The sequence below is a fragment of the Anomaloglossus baeobatrachus genome, unplaced genomic scaffold (assembly GCF_048569485.1).
Source record: "Anomaloglossus baeobatrachus isolate aAnoBae1 unplaced genomic scaffold, aAnoBae1.hap1 Scaffold_536, whole genome shotgun sequence".
In the NCBI taxonomy this organism is placed as follows: Eukaryota; Metazoa; Chordata; class Amphibia; order Anura; family Aromobatidae; genus Anomaloglossus; species Anomaloglossus baeobatrachus.
Genome location: NW_027444733.1, coordinates 1 through 26,794, shown reverse-complemented (window position 1 = coordinate 26,794; position 26,794 = coordinate 1). Strand labels below are relative to the sequence as shown.

Sequence of the window (26,794 nt, the reverse complement as noted above, 5' to 3'; positions counted from 1 at the left end):
ATCACAATAGCGCTGCTGCCTAGAAAACAAGCTGCGCAGAAGAAGTTGTTCTTTGGGTGGGAGGGTGGGCTAGTGGAAGGAGGGGGCAATCTCTTTTTTTCCCGGGTGGTAGGGGGATGACAGGAGAAGGGAAGCGGGTGGTGAGAAAGGTACAGAGGGCAGGGTTTGGGGGCTGGGAAGGAAAGGGAAAAGATTAGGGTTTGGGGATGATGAAAGGGCTTTCTACGGGTAAGGATGGCAAAGGGTGGCAGTGACGGAAAGTCAGGCAACCTGTCCTGTCCGTCTTTTTGTATCGTGAATTGGAAAGACTGCAAGGGGGAGGGGAGTTGCTTGCGCCCTAAAGGAGGAGTTATTCAGATTCATTGCAGTGGGCGGCGGCTGCAAAACGCACCATTCTTCTTGTTTTGGCTCTGCAAAGCAGCCTTTTCAAGGGTTGGCTTGGGTGACAAAATGTCTTGTGTAGGCGTGGGTTTGTCTCCCTCTCGCTCTCTCTCCCTAAGATGTGTCCGGCATAGGCCAGGGTGCCACTCGAGGCCCAAACCAATTCTGGTTATCGCTTCTCGGCCTTTTGGCTAAGATCAAGTGTAGTATCTGTTCTTATCAGTTTAATATCTGATACGTCCCCTATCTGGGGACCATATATTAAATGGATTTTTAGAACAGGGAGATGGAAAAAGAGCTTGCTCTGTCCACTCCACGCATTGACCTGGTATTGCAGTACCTCCAGGAACGGTGCACCCCTTCTTAACCCAGTTTCCAAAAGCAGAACTCAATTCACCTGATTCATATTAGCCCGATTTAATGAATTGGAAGAAAGCATACGTCTTCATATGCACCTCAATTTGGCCCATTCACTTTTCACACTTCCTCCTTTTGTTTTTTATCTTTCACACTTTTGACTTTCTTTATTCATCCAAATAGCAAACTCATCACCACTCAACCTGACCAACTCGGCTATGTCCCCGTGCTGCAGTTCTCTGTCTTATCTAGATCATTTGCAATTGAATGGAATAGATCCCTTTTGGACAAAGTGGATTCACCTGCTGCTGCAGTGACCACAGGTGTGATAACATCTAGAATTGGCATCTGGTGCGATCTCTCCGCTTCCACTCCAAAGAAAGTTACCTGTTTATTCCTATCATGCATTGGTTTTTGGGGTTTTCTTTGAGTAATGATGATCTCTTTAGTAGTCTGTTGGCGCCCTCTCCTGGAGGAATAGTTTGCTTGCTCTTGGACATTCTAAAAGAGAGGTCATGATAGACATTGAGCTTCTGAGCTCAATTGGGGACAGTCATGGGTGATGAATGTTTGCAACCTACTGCGAAGCCTCATACCGCAATATAAGGAACGTCAAATACTAAGAAAGGGCGGCCTATGAAAGAATTACTACTTTCAATAAGTACACTTAAACGGCTAATTGGGAATAGAAAAACTGTAAAAAGCCCTCTGAGAAAGCCCCCCTCTAACCTTTGATAGTAAGCTTTTCTGTAGTCTGCCTGTTGATGTATTTTCCGTTTGAACTGTGCACAACATGAAGAGACGGAACACTGGCGGCTTGTCACAATGCCCCCCGATGACATCACAATAGCGCTGCTGCCTAGAAAACAAGCTGCGCAGAAGAAGTTGTTCTTTGGGTGGGAGGGTGGGCTAGTGGAAGGAGGGGGCAATCTCTTTTTTTCCCGGGTGGTAGGGGGATGACAGGAGAAGGGAAGCGGGTGGTGAGAAAGGTACAGAGGGCAGGGTTTGGGGGCTGGGAAGGAAAGGGAAAAGATTAGGGTTTGGGGATGATGAAAGGGCTTTCTACGGGTAAGGATGGCAAAGGGTGGCAGTGACGGAAAGTCAGGCAACCTGTCCTGTCCGTCTTTTTGTATCGTGAATTGGAAAGACTGCAAGGGGGAGGGGAGTTGCTTGCGCCCTAAAGGAGGAGTTATTCAGATTCATTGCAGTGGGCGGCGGCTGCAAAACGCACCATTCTTCTTGTTTTGGCTCTGCAAAGCAGCCTTTTCAAGGGTTGGCTTGGGTGACAAAATGTCTTGTGTAGGCGTGGGTTTGTCTCCCTCTCGCTCTCTCTCCCTAAGATGTGTCCGGCATAGGCCAGGGTGCCACTCGAGGCCCAAACCAATTCTGGTTATCGCTTCTCGGCCTTTTGGCTAAGATCAAGTGTAGTATCTGTTCTTATCAGTTTAATATCTGATACGTCCCCTATCTGGGGACCATATATTAAATGGATTTTTAGAACAGGGAGATGGAAAAAGAGCTTGCTCTGTCCACTCCACGCATTGACCTGGTATTGCAGTACCTCCAGGAACGGTGCACCCCTTCTTAACCCAGTTTCCAAAAGCAGAACTCAATTCACCTGATTCATATTAGCCCGATTTAATGAATTGGAAGAAAGCATACGTCTTCATATGCACCTCAATTTGGCCCATTCACTTTTCACACTTCCTCCTTTTGTTTTTTATCTTTCACACTTTTGACTTTCTTTATTCATCCAAATAGCAAACTCATCACCACTCAACCTGACCAACTCGGCTATGTCCCCGTGCTGCAGTTCTCTGTCTTATCTAGATCATTTGCAATTGAATGGAATAGATCCCTTTTGGACAAAGTGGATTCACCTGCTGCTGCAGTGACCACAGGTGTGATAACATCTAGAATTGGCATCTGGTGCGATCTCTCCGCTTCCACTCCAAAGAAAGTTACCTGTTTATTCCTATCATGCATTGGTTTTTGGGGTTTTCTTTGAGTAATGATGATCTCTTTAGTAGTCTGTTGGCGCCCTCTCCTGGAGGAATAGTTTGCTTGCTCTTGGACATTCTAAAAGAGAGGTCATGATAGACATTGAGCTTCTGAGCTCAATTGGGGACAGTCATGGGTGATGAATGTTTGCAACCTACTGCGAAGCCTCATACCGCAATATAAGGAACGTCAAATACTAAGAAAGGGCGGCCTATGAAAGAATTACTACTTTCAATAAGTACACTTAAACGGCTAATTGGGAATAGAAAAACTGTAAAAAGCCCTCTGAGAAAGCCCCCCTCTAACCTTTGATAGTAAGCTTTTCTGTAGTCTGCCTGTTGATGTATTTTCCGTTTGAACTGTGCACAACATGAAGAGACGGAACACTGGCGGCTTGTCACAATGCCCCCCGATGACATCACAATAGCGCTGCTGCCTAGAAAACAAGCTGCGCAGAAGAAGTTGTTCTTTGGGTGGGAGGGTGGGCTAGTGGAAGGAGGGGGCAATCTCTTTTTTTCCCGGGTGGTAGGGGGATGACAGGAGAAGGGAAGCGGGTGGTGAGAAAGGTACAGAGGGCAGGGTTTGGGGGCTGGGAAGGAAAGGGAAAAGATTAGGGTTTGGGGATGATGAAAGGGCTTTCTACGGGTAAGGATGGCAAAGGGTGGCAGTGACGGAAAGTCAGGCAACCTGTCCTGTCCGTCTTTTTGTATCGTGAATTGGAAAGACTGCAAGGGGGAGGGGAGTTGCTTGCGCCCTAAAGGAGGAGTTATTCAGATTCATTGCAGTGGGCGGCGGCTGCAAAACGCACCATTCTTCTTGTTTTGGCTCTGCAAAGCAGCCTTTTCAAGGGTTGGCTTGGGTGACAAAATGTCTTGTGTAGGCGTGGGTTTGTCTCCCTCTCGCTCTCTCTCCCTAAGATGTGTCCGGCATAGGCCAGGGTGCCACTCGAGGCCCAAACCAATTCTGGTTATCGCTTCTCGGCCTTTTGGCTAAGATCAAGTGTAGTATCTGTTCTTATCAGTTTAATATCTGATACGTCCCCTATCTGGGGACCATATATTAAATGGATTTTTAGAACAGGGAGATGGAAAAAGAGCTTGCTCTGTCCACTCCACGCATTGACCTGGTATTGCAGTACCTCCAGGAACGGTGCACCCCTTCTTAACCCAGTTTCCAAAAGCAGAACTCAATTCACCTGATTCATATTAGCCCGATTTAATGAATTGGAAGAAAGCATACGTCTTCATATGCACCTCAATTTGGCCCATTCACTTTTCACACTTCCTCCTTTTGTTTTTTATCTTTCACACTTTTGACTTTCTTTATTCATCCAAATAGCAAACTCATCACCACTCAACCTGACCAACTCGGCTATGTCCCCGTGCTGCAGTTCTCTGTCTTATCTAGATCATTTGCAATTGAATGGAATAGATCCCTTTTGGACAAAGTGGATTCACCTGCTGCTGCAGTGACCACAGGTGTGATAACATCTAGAATTGGCATCTGGTGCGATCTCTCCGCTTCCACTCCAAAGAAAGTTACCTGTTTATTCCTATCATGCATTGGTTTTTGGGGTTTTCTTTGAGTAATGATGATCTCTTTAGTAGTCTGTTGGCGCCCTCTCCTGGAGGAATAGTTTGCTTGCTCTTGGACATTCTAAAAGAGAGGTCATGATAGACATTGAGCTTCTGAGCTCAATTGGGGACAGTCATGGGTGATGAATGTTTGCAACCTACTGCGAAGCCTCATACCGCAATATAAGGAACGTCAAATACTAAGAAAGGGCGGCCTATGAAAGAATTACTACTTTCAATAAGTACACTTAAACGGCTAATTGGGAATAGAAAAACTGTAAAAAGCCCTCTGAGAAAGCCCCCCTCTAACCTTTGATAGTAAGCTTTTCTGTAGTCTGCCTGTTGATGTATTTTCCGTTTGAACTGTGCACAACATGAAGAGACGGAACACTGGCGGCTTGTCACAATGCCCCCCGATGACATCACAATAGCGCTGCTGCCTAGAAAACAAGCTGCGCAGAAGAAGTTGTTCTTTGGGTGGGAGGGTGGGCTAGTGGAAGGAGGGGGCAATCTCTTTTTTTCCCGGGTGGTAGGGGGATGACAGGAGAAGGGAAGCGGGTGGTGAGAAAGGTACAGAGGGCAGGGTTTGGGGGCTGGGAAGGAAAGGGAAAAGATTAGGGTTTGGGGATGATGAAAGGGCTTTCTACGGGTAAGGATGGCAAAGGGTGGCAGTGACGGAAAGTCAGGCAACCTGTCCTGTCCGTCTTTTTGTATCGTGAATTGGAAAGACTGCAAGGGGGAGGGGAGTTGCTTGCGCCCTAAAGGAGGAGTTATTCAGATTCATTGCAGTGGGCGGCGGCTGCAAAACGCACCATTCTTCTTGTTTTGGCTCTGCAAAGCAGCCTTTTCAAGGGTTGGCTTGGGTGACAAAATGTCTTGTGTAGGCGTGGGTTTGTCTCCCTCTCGCTCTCTCTCCCTAAGATGTGTCCGGCATAGGCCAGGGTGCCACTCGAGGCCCAAACCAATTCTGGTTATCGCTTCTCGGCCTTTTGGCTAAGATCAAGTGTAGTATCTGTTCTTATCAGTTTAATATCTGATACGTCCCCTATCTGGGGACCATATATTAAATGGATTTTTAGAACAGGGAGATGGAAAAAGAGCTTGCTCTGTCCACTCCACGCATTGACCTGGTATTGCAGTACCTCCAGGAACGGTGCACCCCTTCTTAACCCAGTTTCCAAAAGCAGAACTCAATTCACCTGATTCATATTAGCCCGATTTAATGAATTGGAAGAAAGCATACGTCTTCATATGCACCTCAATTTGGCCCATTCACTTTTCACACTTCCTCCTTTTGTTTTTTATCTTTCACACTTTTGACTTTCTTTATTCATCCAAATAGCAAACTCATCACCACTCAACCTGACCAACTCGGCTATGTCCCCGTGCTGCAGTTCTCTGTCTTATCTAGATCATTTGCAATTGAATGGAATAGATCCCTTTTGGACAAAGTGGATTCACCTGCTGCTGCAGTGACCACAGGTGTGATAACATCTAGAATTGGCATCTGGTGCGATCTCTCCGCTTCCACTCCAAAGAAAGTTACCTGTTTATTCCTATCATGCATTGGTTTTTGGGGTTTTCTTTGAGTAATGATGATCTCTTTAGTAGTCTGTTGGCGCCCTCTCCTGGAGGAATAGTTTGCTTGCTCTTGGACATTCTAAAAGAGAGGTCATGATAGACATTGAGCTTCTGAGCTCAATTGGGGACAGTCATGGGTGATGAATGTTTGCAACCTACTGCGAAGCCTCATACCGCAATATAAGGAACGTCAAATACTAAGAAAGGGCGGCCTATGAAAGAATTACTACTTTCAATAAGTACACTTAAACGGCTAATTGGGAATAGAAAAACTGTAAAAAGCCCTCTGAGAAAGCCCCCCTCTAACCTTTGATAGTAAGCTTTTCTGTAGTCTGCCTGTTGATGTATTTTCCGTTTGAACTGTGCACAACATGAAGAGACGGAACACTGGCGGCTTGTCACAATGCCCCCCGATGACATCACAATAGCGCTGCTGCCTAGAAAACAAGCTGCGCAGAAGAAGTTGTTCTTTGGGTGGGAGGGTGGGCTAGTGGAAGGAGGGGGCAATCTCTTTTTTTCCCGGGTGGTAGGGGGATGACAGGAGAAGGGAAGCGGGTGGTGAGAAAGGTACAGAGGACAGGGTTTGGGGGCTGGGAAGGAAAGGGAAAAGATTAGGGTTTGGGGATGATGAAAGGGCTTTCTACGGGTAAGGATGGCAAAGGGTGGCAGTGACGGAAAGTCAGGCAACCTGTCCTGTCCGTCTTTTTGTATCGTGAATTGGAAAGACTGCAAGGGGGAGGGGAGTTGCTTGCGCCCTAAAGGAGGAGTTATTCAGATTCATTGCAGTGGGCGGCGGCTGCAAAACGCACCATTCTTCTTGTTTTGGCTCTGCAAAGCAGCCTTTTCAAGGGTTGGCTTGGGTGACAAAATGTCTTGTGTAGGCGTGGGTTTGTCTCCCTCTCGCTCTCTCTCCCTAAGATGTGTCCGGCATAGGCCAGGGTGCCACTCGAGGCCCAAACCAATTCTGGTTATCGCTTCTCGGCCTTTTGGCTAAGATCAAGTGTAGTATCGTTCGAAAAGGTGGTTTAAGGCTCCGGCCACCTTAGTACAATGATGCAATGCACACTGGAAGGTTGCGCTTGTTAGTACTTTGGGAGGATAGTATATCCATCTAGAGGAAACCATGGCCCTACCAGGATCGAGGCTATTAGACTGAGTAAGTGTGGGGGTTATGGTGCAATGTGCCCCAGGAATGGACACCCTGGAGGGAGTCTGAACTTGCTAGGTTGGGACCCTGGTAAGCCTCAGACTCTGTCGCACTCCGCGCCTTGCCTATTCATACTTTCCAAGCATATTGCCCTATCCCGGCCTTCTGGCTAAGAAGGGAAATTTTTATAATCCCGGTCGGAGGTCCGGTCAGCTTTGGGCTGAGAAACCAACACCCGGTTGGAGGTCCGGGTCAGCTTTGGCTGAGAAACCAACACCCGGTTGGAGGTCCGGTTAGCCTTGGGCTGAGAAACCAACACCCGGTTGGAGGTCCGGTCAGCCTTGGGCTGAGAAACCAACACCCGGTTGGAGGTCCGGTCAGCCTTGGGCTGAGAAACCAACACCGGTTGACGGTCCGGGCAGTCTCGGCTGCGAAACCAACGACTAGTAGCTCCCTACTCCACTTGGGTAAGATGCCTCGGTGGACGCTGGGAGCAACAACAAGGCTCAACCAGGCTTCGGCTTGGGGGAGCACCGAAGATCCCTGACCCTCGCTGTGGCCTTCTGGCTCGGAGGGACGGGGTTGATTTTTGGGGATCCTCTTCTCACGGAGGGGTCCACACGAATCCTAGCCTTTGCACTGTTTTTGGTGTGACTTCGGTCATGCATTTTTGCGGTGCTTTGGAAAGCTTCATTAAATCAAATCTGTTCTTATCAGTTTAATATCTGATACGTCCCCTATCTGGGGACCATATATTAAATGGATTTTTAGAACAGGGAGATGGAAAAAGAGCTTGCTCTGTCCACTCCACGCATTGACCTGGTATTGCAGTACCTCCAGGAACGGTGCACCCCTTCTTAACCCAGTTTCCAAAAGCAGAACTCAATTCACCTGATTCATATTAGCCCGATTTAATGAATTGGAAGAAAGCATACGTCTTCATATGCACCTCAATTTGGCCCATTCACTTTTCACACTTCCTCCTTTTGTTTTTTATCTTTCACACTTTTGACTTTCTTTATTCATCCAAATAGCAAACTCATCACCACTCAACCTGACCAACTCGGCTATGTCCCCGTGCTGCAGTTCTCTGTCTTATCTAGATCATTTGCAATTGAATGGAATAGATCCCTTTTGGACAAAGTGGATTCACCTGCTGCTGCAGTGACCACAGGTGTGATAACATCTAGAATTGGCATCTGGTGCGATCTCTCCGCTTCCACTCCAAAGAAAGTTACCTGTTTATTCCTATCATGCATTGGTTTTTGGGGTTTTCTTTGAGTAATGATGATCTCTTTAGTAGTCTGTTGGCGCCCTCTCCTGGAGGAATAGTTTGCTTGCTCTTGGACATTCTAAAAGAGAGGTCATGATAGACATTGAGCTTCTGAGCTCAATTGGGGACAGTCATGGGTGATGAATGTTTGCAACCTACTGCGAAGCCTCATACCGCAATATAAGGAACGTCAAATACTAAGAAAGGGCGGCCTATGAAAGAATTACTACTTTCAATAAGTACACTTAAACGGCTAATTGGGAATAGAAAAACTGTAAAAAGCCCTCTGAGAAAGCCCCCCTCTAACCTTTGATAGTAAGCTTTTCTGTAGTCTGCCTGTTGATGTATTTTCCGTTTGAACTGTGCACAACATGAAGAGACGGAACACTGGCGGCTTGTCACAATGCCCCCCGATGACATCACAATAGCGCTGCTGCCTAGAAAACAAGCTGCGCAGAAGAAGTTGTTCTTTGGGTGGGAGGGTGGGCTAGTGGAAGGAGGGGGCAATCTCTTTTTTTCCCGGGTGGTAGGGGGATGACAGGAGAAGGGAAGCGGGTGGTGAGAAAGGTACAGAGGGCAGGGTTTGGGGGCTGGGAAGGAAAGGGAAAAGATTAGGGTTTGGGGATGATGAAAGGGCTTTCTACGGGTAAGGATGGCAAAGGGTGGCAGTGACGGAAAGTCAGGCAACCTGTCCTGTCCGTCTTTTTGTATCGTGAATTGGAAAGACTGCAAGGGGGAGGGGAGTTGCTTGCGCCCTAAAGGAGGAGTTATTCAGATTCATTGCAGTGGGCGGCGGCTGCAAAACGCACCATTCTTCTTGTTTTGGCTCTGCAAAGCAGCCTTTTCAAGGGTTGGCTTGGGTGACAAAATGTCTTGTGTAGGCGTGGGTTTGTCTCCCTCTCGCTCTCTCTCCCTAAGATGTGTCCGGCATAGGCCAGGGTGCCACTCGAGGCCCAAACCAATTCTGGTTATCGCTTCTCGGCCTTTTGGCTAAGATCAAGTGTAGTATCTGTTCTTATCAGTTTAATATCTGATACGTCCCCTATCTGGGGACCATATATTAAATGGATTTTTAGAACAGGGAGATGGAAAAAGAGCTTGCTCTGTCCACTCCACGCATTGACCTGGTATTGCAGTACCTCCAGGAACGGTGCACCCCTTCTTAACCCAGTTTCCAAAAGCAGAACTCAATTCACCTGATTCATATTAGCCCGATTTAATGAATTGGAAGAAAGCATACGTCTTCATATGCACCTCAATTTGGCCCATTCACTTTTCACACTTCCTCCTTTTGTTTTTTATCTTTCACACTTTTGACTTTCTTTATTCATCCAAATAGCAAACTCATCACCACTCAACCTGACCAACTCGGCTATGTCCCCGTGCTGCAGTTCTCTGTCTTATCTAGATCATTTGCAATTGAATGGAATAGATCCCTTTTGGACAAAGTGGATTCACCTGCTGCTGCAGTGACCACAGGTGTGATAACATCTAGAATTGGCATCTGGTGCGATCTCTCCGCTTCCACTCCAAAGAAAGTTACCTGTTTATTCCTATCATGCATTGGTTTTTGGGGTTTTCTTTGAGTAATGATGATCTCTTTAGTAGTCTGTTGGCGCCCTCTCCTGGAGGAATAGTTTGCTTGCTCTTGGACATTCTAAAAGAGAGGTCATGATAGACATTGAGCTTCTGAGCTCAATTGGGGACAGTCATGGGTGATGAATGTTTGCAACCTACTGCGAAGCCTCATACCGCAATATAAGGAACGTCAAATACTAAGAAAGGGCGGCCTATGAAAGAATTACTACTTTCAATAAGTACACTTAAACGGCTAATTGGGAATAGAAAAACTGTAAAAAGCCCTCTGAGAAAGCCCCCCTCTAACCTTTGATAGTAAGCTTTTCTGTAGTCTGCCTGTTGATGTATTTTCCGTTTGAACTGTGCACAACATGAAGAGACGGAACACTGGCGGCTTGTCACAATGCCCCCCGATGACATCACAATAGCGCTGCTGCCTAGAAAACAAGCTGCGCAGAAGAAGTTGTTCTTTGGGTGGGAGGGTGGGCTAGTGGAAGGAGGGGGCAATCTCTTTTTTTCCCGGGTGGTAGGGGGATGACAGGAGAAGGGAAGCGGGTGGTGAGAAAGGTACAGAGGGCAGGGTTTGGGGGCTGGGAAGGAAAGGGAAAAGATTAGGGTTTGGGGATGATGAAAGGGCTTTCTACGGGTAAGGATGGCAAAGGGTGGCAGTGACGGAAAGTCAGGCAACCTGTCCTGTCCGTCTTTTTGTATCGTGAATTGGAAAGACTGCAAGGGGGAGGGGAGTTGCTTGCGCCCTAAAGGAGGAGTTATTCAGATTCATTGCAGTGGGCGGCGGCTGCAAAACGCACCATTCTTCTTGTTTTGGCTCTGCAAAGCAGCCTTTTCAAGGGTTGGCTTGGGTGACAAAATGTCTTGTGTAGGCGTGGGTTTGTCTCCCTCTCGCTCTCTCTCCCTAAGATGTGTCCGGCATAGGCCAGGGTGCCACTCGAGGCCCAAACCAATTCTGGTTATCGCTTCTCGGCCTTTTGGCTAAGATCAAGTGTAGTATCTGTTCTTATCAGTTTAATATCTGATACGTCCCCTATCTGGGGACCATATATTAAATGGATTTTTAGAACAGGGAGATGGAAAAAGAGCTTGCTCTGTCCACTCCACGCATTGACCTGGTATTGCAGTACCTCCAGGAACGGTGCACCCCTTCTTAACCCAGTTTCCAAAAGCAGAACTCAATTCACCTGATTCATATTAGCCCGATTTAATGAATTGGAAGAAAGCATACGTCTTCATATGCACCTCAATTTGGCCCATTCACTTTTCACACTTCCTCCTTTTGTTTTTTATCTTTCACACTTTTGACTTTCTTTATTCATCCAAATAGCAAACTCATCACCACTCAACCTGACCAACTCGGCTATGTCCCCGTGCTGCAGTTCTCTGTCTTATCTAGATCATTTGCAATTGAATGGAATAGATCCCTTTTGGACAAAGTGGATTCACCTGCTGCTGCAGTGACCACAGGTGTGATAACATCTAGAATTGGCATCTGGTGCGATCTCTCCGCTTCCACTCCAAAGAAAGTTACCTGTTTATTCCTATCATGCATTGGTTTTTGGGGTTTTCTTTGAGTAATGATGATCTCTTTAGTAGTCTGTTGGCGCCCTCTCCTGGAGGAATAGTTTGCTTGCTCTTGGACATTCTAAAAGAGAGGTCATGATAGACATTGAGCTTCTGAGCTCAATTGGGGACAGTCATGGGTGATGAATGTTTGCAACCTACTGCGAAGCCTCATACCGCAATATAAGGAACGTCAAATACTAAGAAAGGGCGGCCTATGAAAGAATTACTACTTTCAATAAGTACACTTAAACGGCTAATTGGGAATAGAAAAACTGTAAAAAGCCCTCTGAGAAAGCCCCCCTCTAACCTTTGATAGTAAGCTTTTCTGTAGTCTGCCTGTTGATGTATTTTCCGTTTGAACTGTGCACAACATGAAGAGACGGAACACTGGCGGCTTGTCACAATGCCCCCCGATGACATCACAATAGCGCTGCTGCCTAGAAAACAAGCTGCGCAGAAGAAGTTGTTCTTTGGGTGGGAGGGTGGGCTAGTGGAAGGAGGGGGCAATCTCTTTTTTTCCCGGGTGGTAGGGGGATGACAGGAGAAGGGAAGCGGGTGGTGAGAAAGGTACAGAGGGCAGGGTTTGGGGGCTGGGAAGGAAAGGGAAAAGATTAGGGTTTGGGGATGATGAAAGGGCTTTCTACGGGTAAGGATGGCAAAGGGTGGCAGTGACGGAAAGTCAGGCAACCTGTCCTGTCCGTCTTTTTGTATCGTGAATTGGAAAGACTGCAAGGGGGAGGGGAGTTGCTTGCGCCCTAAAGGAGGAGTTATTCAGATTCATTGCAGTGGGCGGCGGCTGCAAAACGCACCATTCTTCTTGTTTTGGCTCTGCAAAGCAGCCTTTTCAAGGGTTGGCTTGGGTGACAAAATGTCTTGTGTAGGCGTGGGTTTGTCTCCCTCTCGCTCTCTCTCCCTAAGATGTGTCCGGCATAGGCCAGGGTGCCACTCGAGGCCCAAACCAATTCTGGTTATCGCTTCTCGGCCTTTTGGCTAAGATCAAGTGTAGTATCTGTTCTTATCAGTTTAATATCTGATACGTCCCCTATCTGGGGACCATATATTAAATGGATTTTTAGAACAGGGAGATGGAAAAAGAGCTTGCTCTGTCCACTCCACGCATTGACCTGGTATTGCAGTACCTCCAGGAACGGTGCACCCCTTCTTAACCCAGTTTCCAAAAGCAGAACTCAATTCACCTGATTCATATTAGCCCGATTTAATGAATTGGAAGAAAGCATACGTCTTCATATGCACCTCAATTTGGCCCATTCACTTTTCACACTTCCTCCTTTTGTTTTTTATCTTTCACACTTTTGACTTTCTTTATTCATCCAAATAGCAAACTCATCACCACTCAACCTGACCAACTCGGCTATGTCCCCGTGCTGCAGTTCTCTGTCTTATCTAGATCATTTGCAATTGAATGGAATAGATCCCTTTTGGACAAAGTGGATTCACCTGCTGCTGCAGTGACCACAGGTGTGATAACATCTAGAATTGGCATCTGGTGCGATCTCTCCGCTTCCACTCCAAAGAAAGTTACCTGTTTATTCCTATCATGCATTGGTTTTTGGGGTTTTCTTTGAGTAATGATGATCTCTTTAGTAGTCTGTTGGCGCCCTCTCCTGGAGGAATAGTTTGCTTGCTCTTGGACATTCTAAAAGAGAGGTCATGATAGACATTGAGCTTCTGAGCTCAATTGGGGACAGTCATGGGTGATGAATGTTTGCAACCTACTGCGAAGCCTCATACCGCAATATAAGGAACGTCAAATACTAAGAAAGGGCGGCCTATGAAAGAATTACTACTTTCAATAAGTACACTTAAACGGCTAATTGGGAATAGAAAAACTGTAAAAAGCCCTCTGAGAAAGCCCCCCTCTAACCTTTGATAGTAAGCTTTTCTGTAGTCTGCCTGTTGATGTATTTTCCGTTTGAACTGTGCACAACATGAAGAGACGGAACACTGGCGGCTTGTCACAATGCCCCCCGATGACATCACAATAGCGCTGCTGCCTAGAAAACAAGCTGCGCAGAAGAAGTTGTTCTTTGGGTGGGAGGGTGGGCTAGTGGAAGGAGGGGGCAATCTCTTTTTTTCCCGGGTGGTAGGGGGATGACAGGAGAAGGGAAGCGGGTGGTGAGAAAGGTACAGAGGGCAGGGTTTGGGGGCTGGGAAGGAAAGGGAAAAGATTAGGGTTTGGGGATGATGAAAGGGCTTTCTACGGGTAAGGATGGCAAAGGGTGGCAGTGACGGAAAGTCAGGCAACCTGTCCTGTCCGTCTTTTTGTATCGTGAATTGGAAAGACTGCAAGGGGGAGGGGAGTTGCTTGCGCCCTAAAGGAGGAGTTATTCAGATTCATTGCAGTGGGCGGCGGCTGCAAAACGCACCATTCTTCTTGTTTTGGCTCTGCAAAGCAGCCTTTTCAAGGGTTGGCTTGGGTGACAAAATGTCTTGTGTAGGCGTGGGTTTGTCTCCCTCTCGCTCTCTCTCCCTAAGATGTGTCCGGCATAGGCCAGGGTGCCACTCGAGGCCCAAACCAATTCTGGTTATCGCTTCTCGGCCTTTTGGCTAAGATCAAGTGTAGTATCTGTTCTTATCAGTTTAATATCTGATACGTCCCCTATCTGGGGACCATATATTAAATGGATTTTTAGAACAGGGAGATGGAAAAAGAGCTTGCTCTGTCCACTCCACGCATTGACCTGGTATTGCAGTACCTCCAGGAACGGTGCACCCCTTCTTAACCCAGTTTCCAAAAGCAGAACTCAATTCACCTGATTCATATTAGCCCGATTTAATGAATTGGAAGAAAGCATACGTCTTCATATGCACCTCAATTTGGCCCATTCACTTTTCACACTTCCTCCTTTTGTTTTTTATCTTTCACACTTTTGACTTTCTTTATTCATCCAAATAGCAAACTCATCACCACTCAACCTGACCAACTCGGCTATGTCCCCGTGCTGCAGTTCTCTGTCTTATCTAGATCATTTGCAATTGAATGGAATAGATCCCTTTTGGACAAAGTGGATTCACCTGCTGCTGCAGTGACCACAGGTGTGATAACATCTAGAATTGGCATCTGGTGCGATCTCTCCGCTTCCACTCCAAAGAAAGTTACCTGTTTATTCCTATCATGCATTGGTTTTTGGGGTTTTCTTTGAGTAATGATGATCTCTTTAGTAGTCTGTTGGCGCCCTCTCCTGGAGGAATAGTTTGCTTGCTCTTGGACATTCTAAAAGAGAGGTCATGATAGACATTGAGCTTCTGAGCTCAATTGGGGACAGTCATGGGTGATGAATGTTTGCAACCTACTGCGAAGCCTCATACCGCAATATAAGGAACGTCAAATACTAAGAAAGGGCGGCCTATGAAAGAATTACTACTTTCAATAAGTACACTTAAACGGCTAATTGGGAATAGAAAAACTGTAAAAAGCCCTCTGAGAAAGCCCCCCTCTAACCTTTGATAGTAAGCTTTTCTGTAGTCTGCCTGTTGATGTATTTTCCGTTTGAACTGTGCACAACATGAAGAGACGGAACACTGGCGGCTTGTCACAATGCCCCCCGATGACATCACAATAGCGCTGCTGCCTAGAAAACAAGCTGCGCAGAAGAAGTTGTTCTTTGGGTGGGAGGGTGGGCTAGTGGAAGGAGGGGGCAATCTCTTTTTTTCCCGGGTGGTAGGGGGATGACAGGAGAAGGGAAGCGGGTGGTGAGAAAGGTACAGAGGGCAGGGTTTGGGGGCTGGGAAGGAAAGGGAAAAGATTAGGGTTTGGGGATGATGAAAGGGCTTTCTACGGGTAAGGATGGCAAAGGGTGGCAGTGACGGAAAGTCAGGCAACCTGTCCTGTCCGTCTTTTTGTATCGTGAATTGGAAAGACTGCAAGGGGGAGGGGAGTTGCTTGCGCCCTAAAGGAGGAGTTATTCAGATTCATTGCAGTGGGCGGCGGCTGCAAAACGCACCATTCTTCTTGTTTTGGCTCTGCAAAGCAGCCTTTTCAAGGGTTGGCTTGGGTGACAAAATGTCTTGTGTAGGCGTGGGTTTGTCTCCCTCTCGCTCTCTCTCCCTAAGATGTGTCCGGCATAGGCCAGGGTGCCACTCGAGGCCCAAACCAATTCTGGTTATCGCTTCTCGGCCTTTTGGCTAAGATCAAGTGTAGTATCTGTTCTTATCAGTTTAATATCTGATACGTCCCCTATCTGGGGACCATATATTAAATGGATTTTTAGAACAGGGAGATGGAAAAAGAGCTTGCTCTGTCCACTCCACGCATTGACCTGGTATTGCAGTACCTCCAGGAACGGTGCACCCCTTCTTAACCCAGTTTCCAAAAGCAGAACTCAATTCACCTGATTCATATTAGCCCGATTTAATGAATTGGAAGAAAGCATACGTCTTCATATGCACCTCAATTTGGCCCATTCACTTTTCACACTTCCTCCTTTTGTTTTTTATCTTTCACACTTTTGACTTTCTTTATTCATCCAAATAGCAAACTCATCACCACTCAACCTGACCAACTCGGCTATGTCCCCGTGCTGCAGTTCTCTGTCTTATCTAGATCATTTGCAATTGAATGGAATAGATCCCTTTTGGACAAAGTGGATTCACCTGCTGCTGCAGTGACCACAGGTGTGATAACATCTAGAATTGGCATCTGGTGCGATCTCTCCGCTTCCACTCCAAAGAAAGTTACCTGTTTATTCCTATCATGCATTGGTTTTTGGGGTTTTCTTTGAGTAATGATGATCTCTTTAGTAGTCTGTTGGCGCCCTCTCCTGGAGGAATAGTTTGCTTGCTCTTGGACATTCTAAAAGAGAGGTCATGATAGACATTGAGCTTCTGAGCTCAATTGGGGACAGTCATGGGTGATGAATGTTTGCAACCTACTGCGAAGCCTCATACCGCAATATAAGGAACGTCAAATACTAAGAAAGGGCGGCCTATGAAAGAATTACTACTTTCAATAAGTACACTTAAACGGCTAATTGGGAATAGAAAAACTGTAAAAAGCCCTCTGAGAAAGCCCCCCTCTAACCTTTGATAGTAAGCTTTTCTGGAGTCTGCCTGTTGATGTATTTTCCGTTTGAACTGTGCACAACATGAAGAGACGGAACACTGGCGGCTTGTCACAATGCCCCCCGATGACATCACAATAGCGCTGCTGCCTAGAAAACAAGCTGCGCAGAAGAAGTTGTTCTTTGGGTGGGAGGGTGGGCTAGTGGAAGGAGGGGGCAATCTCTTTTTTTCCCGGGTGGTAGGGGGATGACAGGAGAAGGGAAGCGGGTGGTGAGAAAGGTACAGAGGGCAGGGTTTGGGGGCTGGGAAGGAAAGGGAAAAGATTAGGGTTTGGGGATGATGAAAGGGCTTTCTACGGGTAAGGATGGCAAAGGGTGGCAGTGACGGAAAGTCAGGCAACCTGTCCTGTCCGTCTTTTTGTATCGTGAATTGGAAAGACTGCAAGGGGGAGGGGAGTTGCTTGCGCCCTAAAGGAGGAGTTATTCAGATTCATTGCAGTGGGCGGCGGCTGCAAAACGCACCATTCTTCTTGTTTTGGCTCTGCAAAGCAGCCTTTTCAAGGGTTGGCTTGGGTGACAAAATGTCTTGTGTAGGCGTGGGTTTGTCTCCCTCTCGCTCTCTCTCCCTAAGATGTGTCCGGCATAGGCCAGGGTGCCACTCGAGGCCCAAACCAATTCTGGTTATCGCTTCTCGGCCTTTTGGCTAAGATCAAGTGTAGTATCTGTTCTTATCAGTTTAATATCTGATACGTCCCCTATCTGGGGACCATATATTAAATGGATTTTTAGAACAGGGAGATGGAAAAAGAGCTTGCTCTGTCCACTCCACGCATTGACCTGGTATTGCAGTACCTCCAGGAACGGTGCACCCCTTCTTAACCCAGTTTCCAAAAGCAGAACTCAATTCACCTGATTCATATTAGCCCGATTTAATGAATTGGAAGAAAGCATACGTCTTCATATGCACCTCAATTTGGCCCATTCACTTTTCACACTTCCTCCTTTTGTTTTTTATCTTTCACACTTTTGACTTTCTTTATTCATCCAAATAGCAAACTCATCACCACTCAACCTGACCAACTCGGCTATGTCCCCGTGCTGCAGTTCTCTGTCTTATCTAGATCATTTGCAATTGAATGGAATAGATCCCTTTTGGACAAAGTGGATTCACCTGCTGCTGCAGTGACCACAGGTGTGATAACATCTAGAATTGGCATCTGGTGCGATCTCTCCGCTTCCACTCCAAAGAAAGTTACCTGTTTATTCCTATCATGCATTGGTTTTTGGGGTTTTCTTTGAGTAATGATGATCTCTTTAGTAGTCTGTTGGCGCCCTCTCCTGGAGGAATAGTTTGCTTGCTCTTGGACATTCTAAAAGAGAGGTCATGATAGACATTGAGCTTCTGAGCTCAATTGGGGACAGTCATGGGTGATGAATGTTTGCAACCTACTGCGAAGCCTCATACCGCAATATAAGGAACGTCAAATACTAAGAAAGGGCGGCCTATGAAAGAATTACTACTTTCAATAAGTACACTTAAACGGCTAATTGGGAATAGAAAAACTGTAAAAAGCCCTCTGAGAAAGCCCCCCTCTAACCTTTGATAGTAAGCTTTTCTGTAGTCTGCCTGTTGATGTATTTTCCGTTTGAACTGTGCACAACATGAAGAGACGGAACACTGGCGGCTTGTCACAATGCCCCCCGATGACATCACAATAGCGCTGCTGCCTAGAAAACAAGCTGCGCAGAAGAAGTTGTTCTTTGGGTGGGAGGGTGGGCTAGTGGAAGGAGGGGGCAATCTCTTTTTTTCCCGGGTGGTAGGGGGATGACAGGAGAAGGGAAGCGGGTGGTGAGAAAGGTACAGAGGGCAGGGTTTGGGGGCTGGGAAGGAAAGGGAAAAGATTAGGGTTTGGGGATGATGAAAGGGCTTTCTACGGGTAAGGATGGCAAAGGGTGGCAGTGACGGAAAGTCAGGCAACCTGTCCTGTCCGTCTTTTTGTATCGTGAATTGGAAAGACTGCAAGGGGGAGGGGAGTTGCTTGCGCCCTAAAGGAGGAGTTATTCAGATTCATTGCAGTGGGCGGCGGCTGCAAAACGCACCATTCTTCTTGTTTTGGCTCTGCAAAGCAGCCTTTTCAAGGGTTGGCTTGGGTGACAAAATGTCTTGTGTAGGCGTGGGTTTGTCTCCCTCTCGCTCTCTCTCCCTAAGATGTGTCCGGCATAGGCCAGGGTGCCACTCGAGGCCCAAACCAATTCTGGTTATCGCTTCTCGGCCTTTTGGCTAAGATCAAGTGTAGTATCTGTTCTTATCAGTTTAATATCTGATACGTCCCCTATCTGGGGACCATATATTAAATGGATTTTTAGAACAGGGAGATGGAAAAAGAGCTTGCTCTGTCCACTCCACGCATTGACCTGGTATTGCAGTACCTCCAGGAACGGTGCACCCCTTCTTAACCCAGTTTCCAAAAGCAGAACTCAATTCACCTGATTCATATTAGCCCGATTTAATGAATTGGAAGAAAGCATACGTCTTCATATGCACCTCAATTTGGCCCATTCACTTTTCACACTTCCTCCTTTTGTTTTTTATCTTTCACACTTTTGACTTTCTTTATTCATCCAAATAGCAAACTCATCACCACTCAACCTGACCAACTCGGCTATGTCCCCGTGCTGCAGTTCTCTGTCTTATCTAGATCATTTGCAATTGAATGGAATAGATCCCTTTTGGACAAAGTGGATTCACCTGCTGCTGCAGTGACCACAGGTGTGATAACATCTAGAATTGGCATCTGGTGCGATCTCTCCGCTTCCACTCCAAAGAAAGTTACCTGTTTATTCCTATCATGCATTGGTTTTTGGGGTTTTCTTTGAGTAATGATGATCTCTTTAGTAGTCTGTTGGCGCCCTCTCCTGGAGGAATAGTTTGCTTGCTCTTGGACATTCTAAAAGAGAGGTCATGATAGACATTGAGCTTCTGAGCTCAATTGGGGACAGTCATGGGTGATGAATGTTTGCAACCTACTGCGAAGCCTCATACCGCAATATAAGGAACGTCAAATACTAAGAAAGGGCGGCCTATGAAAGAATTACTACTTTCAATAAGTACACTTAAACGGCTAATTGGGAATAGAAAAACTGTAAAAAGCCCTCTGAGAAAGCCCCCCTCTAACCTTTGATAGTAAGCTTTTCTGTAGTCTGCCTGTTGATGTATTTTCCGTTTGAACTGTGCACAACATGAAGAGACGGAACACTGGCGGCTTGTCACAATGCCCCCCGATGACATCACAATAGCGCTGCTGCCTAGAAAACAAGCTGCGCAGAAGAAGTTGTTCTTTGGGTGGGAGGGTGGGCTAGTGGAAGGAGGGGGCAATCTCTTTTTTTCCCGGGTGGTAGGGGGATGACAGGAGAAGGGAAGCGGGTGGTGAGAAAGGTACAGAGGGCAGGGTTTGGGGGCTGGGAAGGAAAGGGAAAAGATTAGGGTTTGGGGATGATGAAAGGGCTTTCTACGGGTAAGGATGGCAAAGGGTGGCAGTGACGGAAAGTCAGGCAACCTGTCCTGTCCGTCTTTTTGTATCGTGAATTGGAAAGACTGCAAGGGGGAGGGGAGTTGCTTGCGCCCTAAAGGAGGAGTTATTCAGATTCATTGCAGTGGGCGGCGGCTGCAAAACGCACCATTCTTCTTGTTTTGGCTCTGCAAAGCAGCCTTTTCAAGGGTTGGCTTGGGTGACAAAATGTCTTGTGTAGGCGTGGGTTTGTCTCCCTCTCGCTCTCTCTCCCTAAGATGTGTCCGGCATAGGCCAGGGTGCCACTCGAGGCCCAAACCAATTCTGGTTATCGCTTCTCGGCCTTTTGGCTAAGATCAAGTGTAGTATCTGTTCTTATCAGTTTAATATCTGATACGTCCCCTATCTGGGGACCATATATTAAATGGATTTTTAGAACAGGGAGATGGAAAAAGAGCTTGCTCTGTCCACTCCACGCATTGACCTGGTATTGCAGTACCTCCAGGAACGGTGCACCCCTTCTTAACCCAGTTTCCAAAAGCAGAACTCAATTCACCTGATTCATATTAGCCCGATTTAATGAATTGGAAGAAAGCATACGTCTTCATATGCACCTCAATTTGGCCCATTCACTTTTCACACTTCCTCCTTTTGTTTTTTATCTTTCACACTTTTGACTTTCTTTATTCATCCAAATAGCAAACTCATCACCACTCAACCTGACCAACTCGGCTATGTCCCCGTGCTGCAGTTCTCTGTCTTATCTAGATCATTTGCAATTGAATGGAATAGATCCCTTTTGGACAAAGTGGATTCACCTGCTGCTGCAGTGACCACAGGTGTGATAACATCTAGAATTGGCATCTGGTGCGATCTCTCCGCTTCCACTCCAAAGAAAGTTACCTGTTTATTCCTATCATGCATTGGTTTTTGGGGTTTTCTTTGAGTAATGATGATCTCTTTAGTAGTCTGTTGGCGCCCTCTCCTGGAGGAATAGTTTGCTTGCTCTTGGACATTCTAAAAGAGAGGTCATGATAGACATTGAGCTTCTGAGCTCAATTGGGGACAGTCATGGGTGATGAATGTTTGCAACCTACTGCGAAGCCTCATACCGCAATATAAGGAACGTCAAATACTAAGAAAGGGCGGCCTATGAAAGAATTACTACTTTCAATAAGTACACTTAAACGGCTAATTGGGAATAGAAAAACTGTAAAAAGCCCTCTGAGAAAGCCCCCCTCTAACCTTTGATAGTAAGCTTTTCTGTAGTCTGCCTGTTGATGTATTTTCCGTTTGAACTGTGCACAACATGAAGAGACGGAACACTGGCGGCTTGTCACAATGCCCCCCGATGACATCACAATAGCGCTGCTGCCTAGAAAACAAGCTGCGCAGAAGAAGTTGTTCTTTGGGTGGGAGGGTGGGCTAGTGGAAGGAGGGGGCAATCTCTTTTTTTCCCGGGTGGTAGGGGGATGACAGGAGAAGGGAAGCGGGTGGTGAGAAAGGTACAGAGGGCAGGGTTTGGGGGCTGGGAAGGAAAGGGAAAAGATTAGGGTTTGGGGATGATGAAAGGGCTTTCTACGGGTAAGGATGGCAAAGGGTGGCAGTGACGGAAAGTCAGGCAACCTGTCCTGTCCGTCTTTTTGTATCGTGAATTGGAAAGACTGCAAGGGGGAGGGGAGTTGCTTGCGCCCTAAAGGAGGAGTTATTCAGATTCATTGCAGTGGGCGGCGGCTGCAAAACGCACCATTCTTCTTGTTTTGGCTCTGCAAAGCAGCCTTTTCAAGGGTTGGCTTGGGTGACAAAATGTCTTGTGTAGGCGTGGGTTTGTCTCCCTCTCGCTCTCTCTCCCTAAGATGTGTCCGGCATAGGCCAGGGTGCCACTCGAGGCCCAAACCAATTCTGGTTATCGCTTCTCGGCCTTTTGGCTAAGATCAAGTGTAGTATCTGTTCTTATCAGTTTAATATCTGATACGTCCCCTATCTGGGGACCATATATTAAATGGATTTTTAGAACAGGGAGATGGAAAAAGAGCTTGCTCTGTCCACTCCACGCATTGACCTGGTATTGCAGTACCTCCAGGAACGGTGCACCCCTTCTTAACCCAGTTTCCAAAAGCAGAACTCAATTCACCTGATTCATATTAGCCCGATTTAATGAATTGGAAGAAAGCATACGTCTTCATATGCACCTCAATTTGGCCCATTCACTTTTCACACTTCCTCCTTTTGTTTTTTATCTTTCACACTTTTGACTTTCTTTATTCATCCAAATAGCAAACTCATCACCACTCAACCTGACCAACTCGGCTATGTCCCCGTGCTGCAGTTCTCTGTCTTATCTAGATCATTTGCAATTGAATGGAATAGATCCCTTTTGGACAAAGTGGATTCACCTGCTGCTGCAGTGACCACAGGTGTGATAACATCTAGAATTGGCATCTGGTGCGATCTCTCCGCTTCCACTCCAAAGAAAGTTACCTGTTTATTCCTATCATGCATTGGTTTTTGGGGTTTTCTTTGAGTAATGATGATCTCTTTAGTAGTCTGTTGGCGCCCTCTCCTGGAGGAATAGTTTGCTTTCTCTTGGACATTCTAAAAGAGAGGTCATGATAGACATTGAGCTTCTGAGCTCAATTGGGGACAGTCATGGGTGATGAATGTTTGCAACCTACTGCGAAGCCTCATACCGCAATATAAGGAACGTCAAATACTAAGAAAGGGCGGCCTATGAAAGAATTACTACTTTCAATAAGTACACTTAAACGGCTAATTGGGAATAGAAAAACTGTAAAAAGCCCTCTGAGAAAGCCCCCCTCTAACCTTTGATAATAAGCTTTTCTGTAGTCTGCCTGTTGATGTATTTTCCGTTTGAACTGTGCACAACATGAAGAGACGGAACACTGGCGGCTTGTCACAATGCCCCCCGATGACATCACAATAGCGCTGCTGCCTAGAAAACAAGCTGCGCAGAAGAAGTTGTTCTTTGGGTGGGAGGGTGGGCTAGTGGAAGGAGGGGGCAATCTCTTTTTTTCCCGGGTGGTAGGGGGATGACAGGAGAAGGGAAGCGGGTGGTGAGAAAGGTACAGAGGGCAGGGTTTGGGGGCTGGGAAGGAAAGGGAAAAGATTAGGGTTTGGGGATGATGAAAGGGCTTTCTACGGGTAAGGATGGCAAAGGGTGGCAGTGACGGAAAGTCAGGCAACCTGTCCTGTCCGTCTTTTTGTATCGTGAATTGGAAAGACTGCAAGGGGGAGGGGAGTTGCTTGCGCCCTAAAGGAGGAGTTATTCAGATTCATTGCAGTGGGCGGCGGCTGCAAAACGCACCATTCTTCTTGTTTTGGCTCTGCAAAGCAGCCTTTTCAAGGGTTGGCTTGGGTGACAAAATGTCTTGTGTAGGCGTGGGTTTGTCTCCCTCTCGCTCTCTCTCCCTAAGATGTGTCCGGCATAGGCCAGGGTGCCACTCGAGGCCCAAACCAATTCTGGTTATCGCTTCTCGGCCTTTTGGCTAAGATCAAGTGTAGTATCTGTTCTTATCAGTTTAATATCTGATACGTCCCCTATCTGGGGACCATATATTAAATGGATTTTTAGAACAGGGAGATGGAAAAAGAGCTTGCTCTGTCCACTCCACGCATTGACCTGGTATTGCAGTACCTCCAGGAACGGTGCACCCCTTCTTAACCCAGTTTCCAAAAGCAGAACTCAATTCACCTGATTCATATTAGCCCGATTTAATGAATTGGAAGAAAGCATACGTCTTCATATGCACCTCAATTTGGCCCATTCACTTTTCACACTTCCTCCTTTTGTTTTTTATCTTTCACACTTTTGACTTTCTTTATTCATCCAAATAGCAAACTCATCACCACTCAACCTGACCAACTCGGCTATGTCCCCGTGCTGCAGTTCTCTGTCTTATCTAGATCATTTGCAATTGAATGGAATAGATCCCTTTTGGACAAAGTGGATTCACCTGCTGCTGCAGTGACCACAGGTGTGATAACATCTAGAATTGGCATCTGGTGCGATCTCTCCGCTTCCACTCCAAAGAAAGTTACCTGTTTATTCCTATCATGCATTGGTTTTTGGGGTTTTCTTTGAGTAATGATGATCTCTTTAGTAGTCTGTTGGCGCCCTCTCCTGGAGGAATAGTTTGCTTGCTCTTGGACATTCTAAAAGAGAGGTCATGATAGACATTGAGCTTCTGAGCTCAATTGGGGACAGTCATGGGTGATGAATGTTTGCAACCTACTGCGAAGCCTCATACCGCAATATAAGGAACGTCAAATACTAAGAAAGGGCGGCCTATGAAAGAATTACTACTTTCAATAAGTACACTTAAACGGCTAATTGGGAATAGAAAAACTGTAAAAAGCCCTCTGAGAAAGCCCCCCTCTAACCTTTGATAGTAAGCTTTTCTGTAGTCTGCCTGTTGATGTATTTTCCGTTTGAACTGTGCACAACATGAAGAGACGGAACACTGGCGGCTTGTCACAATGCCCCCCGATGACATCACAATAGCGCTGCTGCCTAGAAAACAAGCTGCGCAGAAGAAGTTGTTCTTTGGGTGGGAGGGTGGGCTAGTGGAAGGAGGGGGCAATCTCTTTTTTTCCCGGGTGGTAGGGGGATGACAGGAGAAGGGAAGCGGGTGGTGAGAAAGGTACAGAGGGCAGGGTTTGGGGGCTGGGAAGGAAAGGGAAAAGATTAGGGTTTGGGGATGATGAAAGGGCTTTCTACGGGTAAGGATGGCAAAGGGTGGCAGTGACGGAAAGTCAGGCAACCTGTCCTGTCCGTCTTTTTGTATCGTGAATTGGAAAGACTGCAAGGGGGAGGGGAGTTGCTTGCGCCCTAAAGGAGGAGTTATTCAGATTCATTGCAGTGGGCGGCGGCTGCAAAACGCACCATTCTTCTTGTTTTGGCTCTGCAAAGCAGCCTTTTCAAGGGTTGGCTTGGGTGACAAAATGTCTTGTGTAGGCGTGGGTTTGTCTCCCTCTCGCTCTCTCTCCCTAAGATGTGTCCGGCATAGGCCAGGGTGCCACTCGAGGCCCAAACCAATTCTGGTTATCGCTTCTCGGCCTTTTGGCTAAGATCAAGTGTAGTATCTGTTCTTATCAGTTTAATATCTGATACGTCCCCTATCTGGGGACCATATATTAAATGGATTTTTAGAACAGGGAGATGGAAAAAGAGCTTGCTCTGTCCACTCCACGCATTGACCTGGTATTGCAGTACCTCCAGGAACGGTGCACCCCTTCTTAACCCAGTTTCCAAAAGCAGAACTCAATTCACCTGATTCATATTAGCCCGATTTAATGAATTGGAAGAAAGCATACGTCTTCATATGCACCTCAATTTGGCCCATTCACTTTTCACACTTCCTCCTTTTGTTTTTTATCTTTCACACTTTTGACTTTCTTTATTCATCCAAATAGCAAACTCATCACCACTCAACCTGACCAACTCGGCTATGTCCCCGTGCTGCAGTTCTCTGTCTTATCTAGATCATTTGCAATTGAATGGAATAGATCCCTTTTGGACAAAGTGGATTCACCTGCTGCTGCAGTGACCACAGGTGTGATAACATCTAGAATTGGCATCTGGTGCGATCTCTCCGCTTCCACTCCAAAGAAAGTTACCTGTTTATTCCTATCATGCATTGGTTTTTGGGGTTTTCTTTGAGTAATGATGATCTCTTTAGTAGTCTGTTGGCGCCCTCTCCTGGAGGAATAGTTTGCTTGCTCTTGGACATTCTAAAAGAGAGGTCATGATAGACATTGAGCTTCTGAGCTCAATTGGGGACAGTCATGGGTGATGAATGTTTGCAACCTACTGCGAAGCCTCATACCGCAATATAAGGAACGTCAAATACTAAGAAAGGGCGGCCTATGAAAGAATTACTACTTTCAATAAGTACACTTAAACGGCTAATTGGGAATAGAAAAACTGTAAAAAGCCCTCTGAGAAAGCCCCCCTCTAACCTTTGATAGTAAGCTTTTCTGTAGTCTGCCTGTTGATGTATTTTCCGTTTGAACTGTGCACAACATGAAGAGACGGAACACTGGCGGCTTGTCACAATGCCCCCCGATGACATCACAATAGCGCTGCTGCCTAGAAAACAAGCTGCGCAGAAGAAGTTGTTCTTTGGGTGGGAGGGTGGGCTAGTGGAAGGAGGGGGCAATCTCTTTTTTTCCCGGGTGGTAGGGGGATGACAGGAGAAGGGAAGCGGGTGGTGAGAAAGGTACAGAGGGCAGGGTTTGGGGGCTGGGAAGGAAAGGGAAAAGATTAGGGTTTGGGGATGATGAAAGGGCTTTCTACGGGTAAGGATGGCAAAGGGTGGCAGTGACGGAAAGTCAGGCAACCTGTCCTGTCCGTCTTTTTGTATCGTGAATTGGAAAGACTGCAAGGGGGAGGGGAGTTGCTTGCGCCCTAAAGGAGGAGTTATTCAGATTCATTGCAGTGGGCGGCGGCTGCAAAACGCACCATTCTTCTTGTTTTGGCTCTGCAAAGCAGCCTTTTCAAGGGTTGGCTTGGGTGACAAAATGTCTTGTGTAGGCGTGGGTTTGTCTCCCTCTCGCTCTCTCTCCCTAAGATGTGTCCGGCATAGGCCAGGGTGCCACTCGAGGCCCAAACCAATTCTGGTTATCGCTTCTCGGCCTTTTGGCTAAGATCAAGTGTAGTATCTGTTCTTATCAGTTTAATATCTGATACGTCCCCTATCTGGGGACCATATATTAAATGGATTTTTAGAACAGGGAGATGGAAAAAGAGCTTGCTCTGTCCACTCCACGCATTG

The 26,794-nt window shown here is 46.7% G+C and overlaps 16 non-coding genes and 2 pseudogenes across 16 annotated transcripts; all 18 read left to right on the top strand.

The window, feature by feature from the left end:
• The first annotated feature begins 552 nt into the window (after positions 1 to 552).
• On the top strand, positions 553 to 743 carry LOC142283380 (U2 spliceosomal RNA). The gene has a single exon (XR_012745040.1). It is a non-coding gene; the product is annotated as a U2 spliceosomal RNA (small nuclear RNA).
• Positions 744 to 2,130: 1,387 nt separating this feature from the next.
• Positions 2,131 to 2,321, top strand: LOC142283378 (U2 spliceosomal RNA). Its single transcript, XR_012745038.1, has one exon. It is a non-coding gene; the product is annotated as a U2 spliceosomal RNA (small nuclear RNA).
• Positions 2,322 to 3,708: 1,387 nt separating this feature from the next.
• On the top strand, positions 3,709 to 3,899 carry LOC142283377 (U2 spliceosomal RNA). Its single transcript, XR_012745037.1, has one exon. It is a non-coding gene; the product is annotated as a U2 spliceosomal RNA (small nuclear RNA).
• A 1,387-nt stretch (positions 3,900 to 5,286) lies between these two features.
• Positions 5,287 to 5,477, top strand: LOC142283376 (U2 spliceosomal RNA). Its single transcript, XR_012745036.1, has one exon. It is a non-coding gene; the product is annotated as a U2 spliceosomal RNA (small nuclear RNA).
• Positions 5,478 to 6,864: 1,387 nt separating this feature from the next.
• On the top strand, positions 6,865 to 7,006 carry LOC142283374 (U2 spliceosomal RNA; annotated as a pseudogene).
• Positions 7,007 to 7,703: 697 nt separating this feature from the next.
• Positions 7,704 to 7,897, top strand: LOC142283369 (U2 spliceosomal RNA). The gene has a single exon (XR_012745034.1). It is a non-coding gene; the product is annotated as a U2 spliceosomal RNA (small nuclear RNA).
• A 1,387-nt stretch (positions 7,898 to 9,284) lies between these two features.
• LOC142283364 (U2 spliceosomal RNA) lies at positions 9,285 to 9,475 on the top strand. Its single transcript, XR_012745030.1, has one exon. It is a non-coding gene; the product is annotated as a U2 spliceosomal RNA (small nuclear RNA).
• A 1,387-nt stretch (positions 9,476 to 10,862) lies between these two features.
• On the top strand, positions 10,863 to 11,053 carry LOC142283353 (U2 spliceosomal RNA). The gene has a single exon (XR_012745022.1). It is a non-coding gene; the product is annotated as a U2 spliceosomal RNA (small nuclear RNA).
• Positions 11,054 to 12,440: 1,387 nt separating this feature from the next.
• LOC142283341 (U2 spliceosomal RNA) lies at positions 12,441 to 12,631 on the top strand. The gene has a single exon (XR_012745011.1). It is a non-coding gene; the product is annotated as a U2 spliceosomal RNA (small nuclear RNA).
• Positions 12,632 to 14,018: 1,387 nt separating this feature from the next.
• On the top strand, positions 14,019 to 14,209 carry LOC142283329 (U2 spliceosomal RNA). Its single transcript, XR_012745000.1, has one exon. It is a non-coding gene; the product is annotated as a U2 spliceosomal RNA (small nuclear RNA).
• A 1,387-nt stretch (positions 14,210 to 15,596) lies between these two features.
• On the top strand, positions 15,597 to 15,787 carry LOC142283318 (U2 spliceosomal RNA). Its single transcript, XR_012744989.1, has one exon. It is a non-coding gene; the product is annotated as a U2 spliceosomal RNA (small nuclear RNA).
• A 1,387-nt stretch (positions 15,788 to 17,174) lies between these two features.
• Positions 17,175 to 17,365, top strand: LOC142283306 (U2 spliceosomal RNA). The gene has a single exon (XR_012744978.1). It is a non-coding gene; the product is annotated as a U2 spliceosomal RNA (small nuclear RNA).
• Positions 17,366 to 18,752: 1,387 nt separating this feature from the next.
• On the top strand, positions 18,753 to 18,943 carry LOC142283293 (U2 spliceosomal RNA). The gene has a single exon (XR_012744967.1). It is a non-coding gene; the product is annotated as a U2 spliceosomal RNA (small nuclear RNA).
• A 1,387-nt stretch (positions 18,944 to 20,330) lies between these two features.
• Positions 20,331 to 20,521, top strand: LOC142283415 (U2 spliceosomal RNA). The gene has a single exon (XR_012745072.1). It is a non-coding gene; the product is annotated as a U2 spliceosomal RNA (small nuclear RNA).
• Positions 20,522 to 21,908: 1,387 nt separating this feature from the next.
• LOC142283403 (U2 spliceosomal RNA) lies at positions 21,909 to 22,099 on the top strand. The gene has a single exon (XR_012745061.1). It is a non-coding gene; the product is annotated as a U2 spliceosomal RNA (small nuclear RNA).
• Positions 22,100 to 23,486: 1,387 nt separating this feature from the next.
• Positions 23,487 to 23,677, top strand: LOC142283391 (U2 spliceosomal RNA). Its single transcript, XR_012745050.1, has one exon. It is a non-coding gene; the product is annotated as a U2 spliceosomal RNA (small nuclear RNA).
• A 1,387-nt stretch (positions 23,678 to 25,064) lies between these two features.
• On the top strand, positions 25,065 to 25,255 carry LOC142283379 (U2 spliceosomal RNA). The gene has a single exon (XR_012745039.1). It is a non-coding gene; the product is annotated as a U2 spliceosomal RNA (small nuclear RNA).
• Positions 25,256 to 26,642: 1,387 nt separating this feature from the next.
• On the top strand, positions 26,643 to 26,794 carry LOC142283359 (U2 spliceosomal RNA; annotated as a pseudogene; the record flags this gene model as incomplete).